We start from the raw sequence: 12,640 nt of genomic DNA, 5'->3' as shown, positions 1-12,640 counted from the left end.
TCCCCATATCCTCCGTGTTATTCATTATGCTCCACAAATAAGCAAAACCACATGATAATTGACTTGATAATTGACTCTCTCCGCTTGACTTATTTCACTCAGCATAATCTCTTCCAGTCCCATCCATGTTGATACAAAATCTTCCTTATCCATTCATCCATTGAAGGGCATCTTGGTTCTTTCCACAGTTTGGTGACTGTGGCCATTGCTGCTACGAACATTGGTGTATAGAAGGCCCTTCTTTTCACTAAATCTGTATCTTTGGGGGTAAATACACAGTAGGGCAATTGCAGAATCATAGGGAAGCTCTATTTTTAATTCCTTAAGGAATCTCCACACTGTTTTCCAAAGTGGTTGCAACAACTTGCATTTCCACCAACAGTGTAAGAGGGTTCCCCTTTCTCTACATCCTCTCCAACACTTGTTGTTTATTCTCTTACTAATTTTGGCCATTCTAACTGGTGTACGGTGGCATCTGGTATCTTAATGTGGTTTTGATTTGAATCTCCCTGATGGCTAATGATGATGAACATTTTTGTATTTGTATGTCTTCATTGGAGAAGTGTCTGTTCATGTCTTCTGCCCAGTTTTTGACATGATTATCTGTTTTGTGTGTTTGAGTTTGAGAAGTTCTTCATAGATCCTGGATATCAGCCCTTTGTCTGTATTGTCACTTGCGACTATCTTCTCCCATTCCGTGGGTTGCCTCTTTGTTTTGTTGATTGTTCCCTTTGCTGTGCAAAATCTTTTGATCTTGATGAAGTCCCGAAAGTTCATTTTTGCTTTTGTTTCCTTTGCCTTTGGAGATGTGTCTTGAAAGAAGTTGCTGTGGCCAATGTTGAAGAGGTTACTGCCTACGTTCTCCTCTAAGATTCCGATGGATTCCTTCCTCACATTGAGGTCTTTTATCCATTTCGAGTTTATCTTCATGTATGATGTAAGAGAATGGTCAAGTTTCATTCTTCTACACATAGCTGTCCAATTTTCCCAGCACCATTTGTTGAAGAGATTGACTTTTCTCCACTGGCTATTTTTCCTGCTTTGTCAAAGATTATTTGACCATAAAGTTGAGAGCCCAGACTCTCTACTCTGTTCTGCTAGTCTGTGTCTGTTTTTGTGCCAGTACCATGCTGTCTTGGTGATCATAGATTTGTAGTAAAGCTTGAAATCAGGCAACACAATGTCCCCAGTTTTGTTTTTCTTTTGCAAAATTTCCTTAGCAATTCGGGTTCTCTTCTGGTTCCATACAAATTTTAGGATTGTTCGCTCCAGCTCTTTGAAAAATGCTGGTGGAATTTTGATCGGAATGGCTTTGAAAGTACAGATTGCTCTAAGCGGTGTAGACATTTTAACAATGTTTATTCTTTGGATCCATGAGCATGAGATGGTCCTCCACCTTTTTGTGTCTTCTTCAATTTCTTTCATGAGTGTTCTGTAGTTCCTTGAGTACAGATCCTTTACTTCTTTGGTTAGATTTATTCCCAGGTATCTTATGGTTCTTGGTGCTATAGTAAATGGAATTGATTCTCTAATTTCCCTTTCTGTATTTTCATTGTTAGTGTATAAAAAAGCAACTGATTTCTGCACATTGATTTTATATCCTGCCACATTACTGAATTGCTGTATGAGTTCTAGTAGTTTGGGCATGGAGTCTTTTGGGTTTTCCATATAGTTTGATTCCATAAAGTATCATTTCATTTGCAAAGAGAGAGAGTTTGGCTTCTTCATTGCCAATTTGAATACCTTTTATTTCTCTTTGTTGTCTGATTGCTGTTGCTAGGACTTCTGTTGAACAAGAGTGGTGAGAGTGCTGGGTATTTACCCCAAAGATGCAGATGTAGTGAAAAGAAGGGCCATCTGTACCCCAACATTCATAGCCACAATGGCCACAGTCACCAAACTGTGGAAAGAGCCAAGATGCCCTTCAACGGATGAATGGATAAAGAAGATATGGTCCATATATACATTGGAGTATTATGCCTCCATCAGAAAGGTTGAATACCCAATTTTTGTATCAACATGGACAGAACTGGAAGAGATTATGTTGAGTGAAATAAGTCAAGCAGAGAGAGTCAATTACCATATGGTTTCGCTTATTTGTGGAGCATAAGGAATAACACGGAGGACAGTAGGAGATGGAGAGGAGAAGTAAGTTGGTGGAAACTGGAGAGGGAGACAAATCATGAGAGACTGTGGACTCTGAAAAACAAACTGAGGTTTTTGGAGGGGGGTGTGGGAGGTTGAGTGAGGCTGGTAGTGGGTATTACAGAGGGTACATATTGCATGGAGCACTGGGTGTGGTGCATAAACAATGAATTCTGGAACACTGAAAAGAAGTTTAAAAAAATAAATAAAAATTTAAAAAGAAAGATATGTATATATGCATATATATGCAAGTTTGAACTTCAATATTGTCTATTACAAAATTTAAAGATTTACAGCACAGAGTGAGCTTCTGGAAGAGACTATAGTTAATTGTACTACTATGACTATACTGAATGTGCTTGTAATGCAGTATCAGTTAACACATGGCATTTCTTGCTAGAATCATAATATAAGCGATATTAATAACTATCCCATGTTGAGTATTATACCATAATACCTATCAGGTAGAGATCTTCTCTTACTCATTTTGCAGATAAGGACACAGAGGCCTGGATGGGGCTAAGAATTTGTCTGAAGTTCTAGAGTGAATAAAAGGGTGAAATCTACTTGTTATGTTTTGTGACCAAAGTGCTAAATAATGCAAGAGAGACTTGAAATGTAATCAACACAGAGAAAAGCTACGTTAATCATCTAGGCATAGATTGAGACCAGGAGTTGTTCTTACTTCAGGTTTGTGATTCCAGCTGTTCTTCTGACTTGCTGAGAGCCTTTTGGGAGGGAGCCACCAGGCTTCAGCTTTTAAGCTTGGAGCTACATGCGTGGTGTTTGGTCTTCCGGCTTTTTATGCAAGGGTGGAGGGCGGTGCTGACATGAGCACCAGTTCAAATAGGGCTCAACCCGGGTCAGTTACAACTTTCTTATTAGGTCTCTGAGTCATTACTAACTGCATGCCAAACACTAAAAGATATCTTGGAAAGGGATTGTTGGTAGCAAGGCACTATTTCCTGAAACAAATACTTTACAATCGGCAATGGCAAAACACACACACACACACACACACACACACACAAAACAACCAACAACAACAACAAAAAAGTAGGGATCTGCTTAAGACATTCTGTCAAGATAACACTGACTCATCCAGAGCCAAGTGCAGACTACAGTGCCAAAATCAAGATGGCCACTTCCTAAAGACTGCCCTCCTTCCAAATGCCTTCAGGAACGTTAATCCTGTGAAACACTTGAAAACCAAGTCTGCACATTTGAAAAAATTCCTGAAAAGGAAACCTAGACTTAACCATACAAAATTCATTTACTGACAGTATTTTAGGATCTACCTATAAGTTTTCAGAAACTTGGCTTAGTTAGGGTAGAATTTGGGTTAGTGCAATTGATATAAAGTCATTACTTTGAGAAAGTACATAATAGCATAGAACAAGCAGTCCATGGAATATGCTGAAAATGAAAACTGAAAAAAATATAAATGATCTAAATAGTCTCAAGTTGTCATTCAAGCATGAATCCTGAGACCAAGGTAAGTAAAGCAATACATTTTAAGGTTAGTTTTATAATTGTACTTTGCAACTCAATTGTCTACCACATAGATTGGAAGTGAATTACAAATGCTCAAAAGACTCTCCTACACATCTTTATCCTGCTGTATTATCCTATCTTGTATTATCATGATCAATCCAATTTCTTCCAGATCTTACCCTTTATTTGTGAAGAGTCAGAATGCCTAACTATTTTAAGTTAAATATTCTCTAAGTTTTCTTAAGTAGGGACATGTAAATTTCATCCTGTCTCAAGATGTTAAGCTTTTTATGGACAAGAATTGCAATTTTTACGGTCCTTAACAGTGAATACAGGGCCTATAGCTGTTGTCTCAAAAAATTCTTATTTCACTGAATTCAATAGAAATAATAATCCCTCCATGAATCTGAACTAGTGATGGGAAAATATACTGATACTGGACCTGCCAGTTCTATTTTTCTGGCAGCAGTTCTCTGAGGAAGTTGACAAAATTAAACTACTCACATATTCACAAGTAAAGAAACTAGGAGGAAACTTATCACCTCCTTTTCAGAATGATAGTAACATGAGTCTCATCTTAGACCATTTCCAAGGAAAGATAGTCCCTCCCAGTTAAAATGGAACATTGTAGAGAATAACACACAGAATGTACACACACACAGACCAAAAGACAGATAGACAGACACACACACACACCCAAATAATTTAAATTTAAACACCAAATAAACACATGGCAATATATCTAGAACTTAATAACTCATACTTATGTGATTAAGGTTTATTTTCTACTCCAAGCTTAACAATACTGCTGCTACACACATAGCCAAAGAGCTGAATCTTTAAAATACATGTAGTTTTTCAGAATATGGATGCTACAACATTCTCCAGTTAGCCTACAACATGTTCCTTATACCAAACTCAACAAGACACATCATGCCCGCCTGGTGGACATCATACAGTTTAGATTTGCGTAACACCTGATTAAAACAAATGTCTATTCTTTCCCTTTGTATCTCATGGTTCAGTTAATTACCACTTCTTGGCATGTTGTCTAGCATAGCACTAAAAAAGGCATCAAATAACTTTATTAAATCAGTGAGAGCCAAAAGAACTTTAAGCCTTTTTAATTGATCTTTGAAGAATTGTAGAAGAGCAAAAATTTTAACAATTTTCCAAATATTGTTCATTGCCCATTATAAGTCATAACTTGTTCCTCAAATAAATTATCTGGAAGCTATCTGCACTCTATATTATCAACATATTTACTATCTTTCTTGAGGCCAGTGAAGAAAACATATTTTGCAATGTCCGTACTCATACTAACAGGTACCCAGCCATTTTAAACAGTTTTGCATCCCATGAAAGGGAATATAAGATAGACGGAGAGAGACAGAGGCAGTAATCATTGGTGCTGCCCTTAATTAGTTTTATTTCTTTCCCCTTGCAGGATTATACTTCCAATGCTCTGTTGGGTAGATGAGACCATATAATTGTTCTACTCTAGAATCATGAGTGGAACTGATGTATGTCATTTCCCAACCAAAAAAGAAATTTCTAATGCAAGACTTCCAAGAGTTCTCTCACCCTGTGACCCACAGCTACTGACTTTCAGGATCATAATTCCATTGGCCTGGTTTCTAAGCCACAACAATAAGCACAAGCCCCTGCTGAACTGCAGCAGGCATATACTACATCTGAGGATAAACTGCCATTTCCCAGCAATGGGATTTGGGCTGACAATTGGTCCCTGCAGCATAGCGTAACTTATCCAACCTGCACCTTGTTACTCTGTGAGACACTTGGGCTGTCTCTCCTGGTCTAACCTGGTGCCAGTTCTGCATGTATGTGTGTTTCTCGGACATATCAACCCATCCAGTGTGAGCTCCAGGCCACCTGGTGAAGAAAGACTGCAGTCACTGGAAGATGGGTGACCTTATTATAAGCATCTTGCTGCTTTTACAGGATCAGCTGCCAATTATCCAGAGGATTTTTCCATCTTTGTGATAATTTATCTATAAGCACTAGGTAAGAGTTTTTTGTTTTTGTTTTTAACTTCTCCCCTTGACCTCAGAGCATTGGCAGCTGCTGACCTTTTAAGTCACAAAAGAAAAAATCTCAGTGATTTGAGATTCTACTTGCTTCATCTGGGAAAAATAGAGCATATCCTTCTCTCTACCAATAGGACTCCAAGTAAACTGCTTCAAAGAGTAGGCTACCAAAAAAAATCCAGAAAAAGAAATGTCATAACACTTTTTAACAAGGTATTTAACAGTCTTGATAGCTGATAAATGCTTCTTAATGTCTAACTGGCTCTTCTCGGCTAAAATGTAAAATCATTTACCAGTATTCTGGGTTTTATGGAACTTAAAGCCACCCTAACTGCCATCTGAATATATTAATTCTATTCAATTCTCAAAAAAAAAACACAAAATGATTTACAGTATTATATAATACAATATTTTAAAAATCAGCAGTGGAGAAGAAATGGTGGAATGAAAGAAAAATAGGAGAAATGAATAGAATAGGCTCACAAAGCCGATGCCATACGGTCTGTATTCTTGTTAGAGGTGGAGCAGATGGTAGTCTCTGCAATTTTCAGCATCCAGTATTGCAGGGAAAATCTCCCTGCTTCCCTCCACCTGGAGGTACCCCAAAACTGTGTGAAAACTCCCTTCACATCATGGAATCAAATGCCCAGGGAGTGGGGGAATGCCTAGTCTTAGGTCAATCTGGCTTCAGATCCCATCCCACATGCACAAGAAGATTTCCCTGCTTGGGCACTTAGCATGTCCACCCCTCTCCACACACACACACACACACAGAGAGAGAGAGAGAGAGAGAGAGAGAAAGGAAACTTGAAGGAAGAAGAAAAATCTGGAATGGCATTTAGATGACCTCCCCGTCTATACTTTAATACTTCATAATGAAAGACAACAGCCCTCCTGGAGAAATAAAGATGACAGTGGGAACCCCAATCTTGAAGAGAGTCTCTGCACCTTCCAGAACAAAGCCCCCACTTTTAGCTTTCACTCTTTCACTTTCCTATTTTGGACTCTGAAATTCACTCCCTCACCTCCAGTCTGAAACTCAACAAAAAAATTGTTTATCTTTTTTTTCTTCATCCTAAAACATAAACACACACACACACACACACACACACACACACACACCAACAGAAGAATTTTACTCAGACCCGCTCAGTTCACTTTTCACACACTCACACTAACTTGTGGGCTAACCAGTCCTTCTTCCCCTCTCTAGTCCTGACATTAATGCTGGAGTTACTGCTTCTCCACCATTACTTTACTAGTGGATCAGAAAATAGTACAAAATACAAATGCAGTAATACAAAACGTAATAGAACACAGAACATAAATCAAGCCCTAAAACAAACCAACAGAGTCCTTAAAATTATTCACATGATATTCCCCCAAATATGAGTAAAACAAATTCCTTTAATATACTGGACATTCAATAAATATCCTGTGAATAAATGGAAAACTGGATGAATGAATCAAGGCTTTGACATCCTCCTTTTAGTCTCTTTCCTCCAGCACATGCTTCTTGGAAGAATCACTGTCAGACTAAATCCCAGCCAGTGGGTAAAAATGGCAGCTATTTGCATGGAAACTTGTGTGGGCTTCAATTTTATGGATCTTATATTATATTGTGGCTTAGTGAACTACAGGCTTCATCCAAGGCAACCAAAGAGACCTCTGTCTATGTAGTGAATTCCTTTGCAAACTACATTTGTAAAATGAAGTTTACAAATTATTGAAAACAATCCATTTGGAAAATTTTCAGCTGCTATTTTGTTTAAAGATGGAGCACTCAAACTAAAATTAAATTTAAACTCAATATAAACATCCTTTAATAGAGTACCAGTGCTTCACCCAAGTCAATCAACTTTTTTTTTTTTTAAGTTGCCATGGAGCAGAGAGAAAATATGAAATACTGAGAAGACAAGTTAAAACAGAACTCTCCATTGTCCCTGGTATAAAATATGGTACTGCCCTGCCAGCAGCTAAAAGTTGACAATATATCAAATGCACTCTCTTGATTTGGGGTCTCCTAGAAGCAGACCCCAAGACAAGGACTTAAATACTTGTAGTTTACGTAGGATGTGATTCCAAAATACACTCAGAGGAAGTAGGAAATCAAGACAGGAAAGAGAGGAAGGTCAACAAAAGAATAAATGAATGGTTGCTCATATCAAGATCCACTCAGTGCAGACCCAGAAGAGACAACTCAGAATTGTGTGTCTGAGAGGCAAAGAAGCTGGGGGATTTACTCACCGGCTCTTTTTTCTAGTTTGTTGAATATCTTCCTGGATGTTACCATCCTCCAGCCCAATGAGGCATCTGCTAGCTCTCCATGTGAGCCTAGGGTAGGCTGAGTTGACCCTATCAGGGCACCCACAGCTTCTGCTCCACATAATGCAAGGACAAGGACCTGCTGAGATCATGGTAGTTATGAGACTTTCCCTCATGAATAAAAATCTCATGTGATTTTCTGAGCTTGGCTGAGTAAACTTCCTCTTCACCCAGTCCTTAATTTTTGTAACCTAAAGTCTTTTTTTCTCTCAAACAAACAAACAAACCAGTCTTGCTCTGAATATACTCATATACATCTTGAGACTTGAACTGGCAATGTCTTATCTTGGTTATCTTCCTATAGGTCATAGATACTTAAAATTTTTTTAAAAAAGATTTTATTTATTTGAGAAAGAAAGAGCATGTGCCCCTCCCCACACACACACATGCACATGCACAGGCATACTAATGGAAGGAGGGGCGGATGGAGAGGGAAAGAGAGAATCCCAACCAAACTCCACACTGAGGATAGAGCCCAATGCCAGGCTTGATCTAAGAACCCTGAGAACATGAGCTGAGCCAAAAATACAGAGTTAGATGCATAACTGACTGAACCACCCAGGCACCCTCATAGGTGTTTTCTGATAGACATGGAAGATAAGGAAAGGATGGTGACCCTGGCTTCACACTTGGCAGACTGGCAGGAAAAAGCTGGTTCACTTCTATGTACAAGAGGTTGTTAGAATCTCTCACAGTGATGGTGCAAAAGTCTTCTATGACTCCTCTTTATCTCCTTCTAAGGATGCATTTACCTCCTTACATTTTGATTTGACTTTCTGGTCCTTATTGTCTACTTTTCTTTGCTAAATTGTAATCTTACATAAAATGTTAGAACTTATAAAGAGGATATATTTCCATGGCACTTTACATGCTTACATGTGTAAGACAAAGCAAGAGGACTTTGCTATCCCCAAAGTGAGTCTGAAAGATTAATTGAGCAGGTATAAAATCTACTTTACAGATAAAGAGACAGGCGTTCAGAGAAATTAAACAAATTACTTTAATTAAAAAATAAAGTTATGTGGATGTTGTATTGTTATTCTATTCACCAGTAATTTCTTCCAAGTATTTGAGGGGAAATAACATCAAGTTTTATACAAAATTTCCCAAAGAAAATAAAACAATATAATAGTGATCAACTCATTTTATAAGACCAGCAGAATTTTCAAACAAAAACCCACCAATAATGTCATAACAAGGGAAATGTATAAACTGATCTCTCCCACAGACAGATGCAAAGATTTTAAACAATATTTAGCCAAAATCCAGTGTTACATAAAGTTTTCTTTTTTAAAAAATAATGTTTTTTCCTCTGGGATTGTGAATTTAGATTTCCTGTTACATTAATAAGCTACTGGGAGGTAAATTGCTTTGCTGGTCAAAGAAAGCAGACTATTAAAACCCATCTGTGAGTTTTCTACATGTAGTTGTTTGAGGCATTTAAAATATCACAATCTCCATTCCCTCTCTTTCAACCTCTTCCAAATATCCCATCATATACCACTGATTAAGGGCACTATTTGAAATATATCTTTGATCTTGACCATATCCTCCATCAGCTCAAGCACTAAAGCTGAACCCAAAGAGATGAGGACTCTTACTGATGAATAATGCACTTGAATCCAGGCACACCAACCTTCACTTTTTTTTTAAAAAGATTTTATTTATTTATTTGACAGAGAGAGAGAGAGATCACAAGTAGGCAGAAAGGCAGGGAGAGAGAGAGAGAGAGGGAGAAGCAGGCTCTCCGCTGAGCAGAGAGCCCGATATGGGGCTTGATCCCAGGACCCTGGGATCATGACCTGAGCTGAAGGCAGAGGCTTTAACCCACTGAGTGACCCAGGTGCCCCACCAACCTTCACTTTTAAATTGAGTGAACTCTTGAAATTATTTGGTTGCCTTTCATTACAGATAGGACCATCTGTGACAAGTGAAGAATTTTTTTAAAATTTTTTATTTATTCATTTGTGAGGGAGAGCTAGAGAGAGCAGGAGCAAGGGGAGCAGCAGAGACAGAGGGAGAGGCAGATTCCTTGCTGGGCAGGGAGCCTGACATGGGGCTCGATCTCAGGACCCTGAGGTGGTAACCTGAGCCAAAGGCAGATGCTTAACCATCTGACCTACTCAGGTGCCCCCAAAATTTTGTTTCTCATGCCCATGTCACATTTTTTTGAATGTTTACTCAAATTGTTTTTTTCCCTTTCTTTTCTTTATTTAATTAAATTCAATTAGTCAGCATATAGTACATCATTAGTTTCAGATGTAGTGTTCAATAGTTCATCAGTTGCTTGTACCACCTAGTATTCATCACATCACGTGCCATCCTTAATTATTCAGATTCTGTGTTCATGAATTTGAATCTTTGTTACATATGCTTTGTCTTTGACAAAGCTTTCAGGTACCTCTTCTTTTTCTTGGCCATGCCCAACTATGCCCCAACCTGTCCCACCAGTCAGGTGAACCATATGTCCATGTTTCCTACCTCTTCATGCTTTACAAATGGAAATGAAGACCAACTGGGTTAAGAGGCTTGTCAAGATCTAAGTGTTGGTAATGGTAAAACAAAAGTCCAGGGACACCTGGGTGGCTCAGATGGTTAAGTAGCCAACTTGATTTCATCTCACATTATGATCTCAGGGTGGTGAGATCAAGCCCCGCCTTGGACTTGGCACTCAGAAGGGAGTCAGAGCCTGCTTGAAATTCAATCTCTGTCCTTCTGCCTCTCCCCCTGCTTGTGTGTTCTCAATCTCTCTCTCTTTCTCTAAAATAAATAAATAAATCTTAAAAAAAAAAAATTCCCAGAAGCACCTGGATGGTTCAGTCTGTTGAGCATCTGGCTTCAGCTCAGGTCGCAAACCCAGTCTTGGGATCAAGCCCTGCATCAGGCTCCTTGCTCAGCTGGGAGTCTGCTTTTCCCTCTCCCTCTGCCCTGCTCATGCCCTTTCTCTCTCTCTTTCTATCTCTCTCTCAAATAAATAAATATAACCTTTTTAAAAAGCCCAGTTGTGCCTCTTTTACTCACTGCCTTATAGGAAACACATTTCTCAATAATTAGTCAGCTTTGTATATTGTTAAATATTTTTTCTTTCTTAAAATATAGGATGAAGGTATTTTTAACAGTAGAAAGGCATTAACATGCTGAATTAATGACAGTTTTCTGATAACTCCCTCAGATGCACATTCAAATAGATGAAATGACATCAACTATCTCCTTAGATTAATTAGAAGAAATTTTATAACATCTTTTCTAGAGGAACTACACAGGTTGATGTTCTCCAAATACAGACTCCTGTATTTTATTATCAATGATCAAAAACTCTAAAACAGGATTTTTGCCAAAGGAAAAAAATATTTTAGATTCTTCATGAAAGTTTTACTCTTGTCCCATTGTCCCATTATAGTAAAATAATAAATTTTATTTATAAACACATATATTTTTTTGAGATAGTTGTGGGAAATTCAGTATGCTCTAGGATATGTAATTCTTGTTCACTGACATCTTAATGAGTTTTCCTGAAGGTTGAACCTTATGTATATGCAGTAGCATTTGATTAGTTGTTACTCATCTGTACCGGTATCCTGGGTATAAATCTCAATCACATCATGGAGATTCTTATACCAATAATGATTATAAAAACACTTTATAATATATCTGGTGTGCCTACATGTAGAAATGCATGAGAAGGCATGGAACACACAAAAAATGAAATTTTGTATTTATATTTTAGGAAACTACGGAGCATTTTTAAAACAAACATCATAATTTCTTCTTCAAGACTAAAACAAATCTATAGGAAATGTTTGCAATATGTATTTACATAAAATTATTAAGTTTCTATGAAGCTATCTATTCTAAGTAAATCTAAAATACCCTCGTTAAAAACAAGATGAGATATTTTTTAAATTAAGTGAATTTATTCAAAAACCAAAGAAACAAGAATATCAAGAAAATTCTGGGAAAGAAAAAGGAAAAAGAGGGTAGTAATACTTCCAGAAAATAAGCCCTGTATGAACCCACAACAACTGAATAAATATGGGTCGGATGCAATGTTAACAAACAGTGCAGTGAATGAAATAAAAAAAAAAAAAAAACTCCAGTGTAGACTCAACTGTAGTTGTGAATACTGTATATAATAATAAAGAAACTATTTCATATAGGGGGAGAAAAAGATTATTCAGTGACTGACACTGGGGCAAGTGACTAGGCATTCACAGGAGAGAATGCTGAATTTACACCAACAATATAAAATAAATCAATCATGTAAACCAAAAAGTGGAAATTTAAAGGACTATATGAAACATTAAGGCAATTATTTTACCAGACCAGAGAAGCAAAGGTTCTTATAGCAATGAAATAGATTCAGAAGCCATAAAAGAGGATTGAAAAAAATTGTTACATAAAAATAAAATGCCAATGTCAAAAACCATCAAAAGTGAGAACAAAAAGCAAAGGACAACCAGAAAATATATATTTGTAATTCATACCATAAAAAATACGTATTTTCCTAACAGATATCAAGAGAGATCTTATAAACTAATGGAAAATGAGTAAAGGATATAAACAGTTGATGGAAGATGAAGTTCAAATGGTTCTTAAACATATAAAAAAGTGTTCAGTTTCAAAATGAG

The sequence above is a fragment of the Lontra canadensis genome, unplaced genomic scaffold (genome assembly GCF_010015895.1).
Source record: "Lontra canadensis isolate GAN:19392208 unplaced genomic scaffold, GSC_riverotter_1.0 scaffold121, whole genome shotgun sequence".
In the NCBI taxonomy this organism is placed as follows: Eukaryota; Metazoa; Chordata; class Mammalia; order Carnivora; family Mustelidae; genus Lontra; species Lontra canadensis.
Note: the sequence above shows the minus strand (reverse complement) of the source record.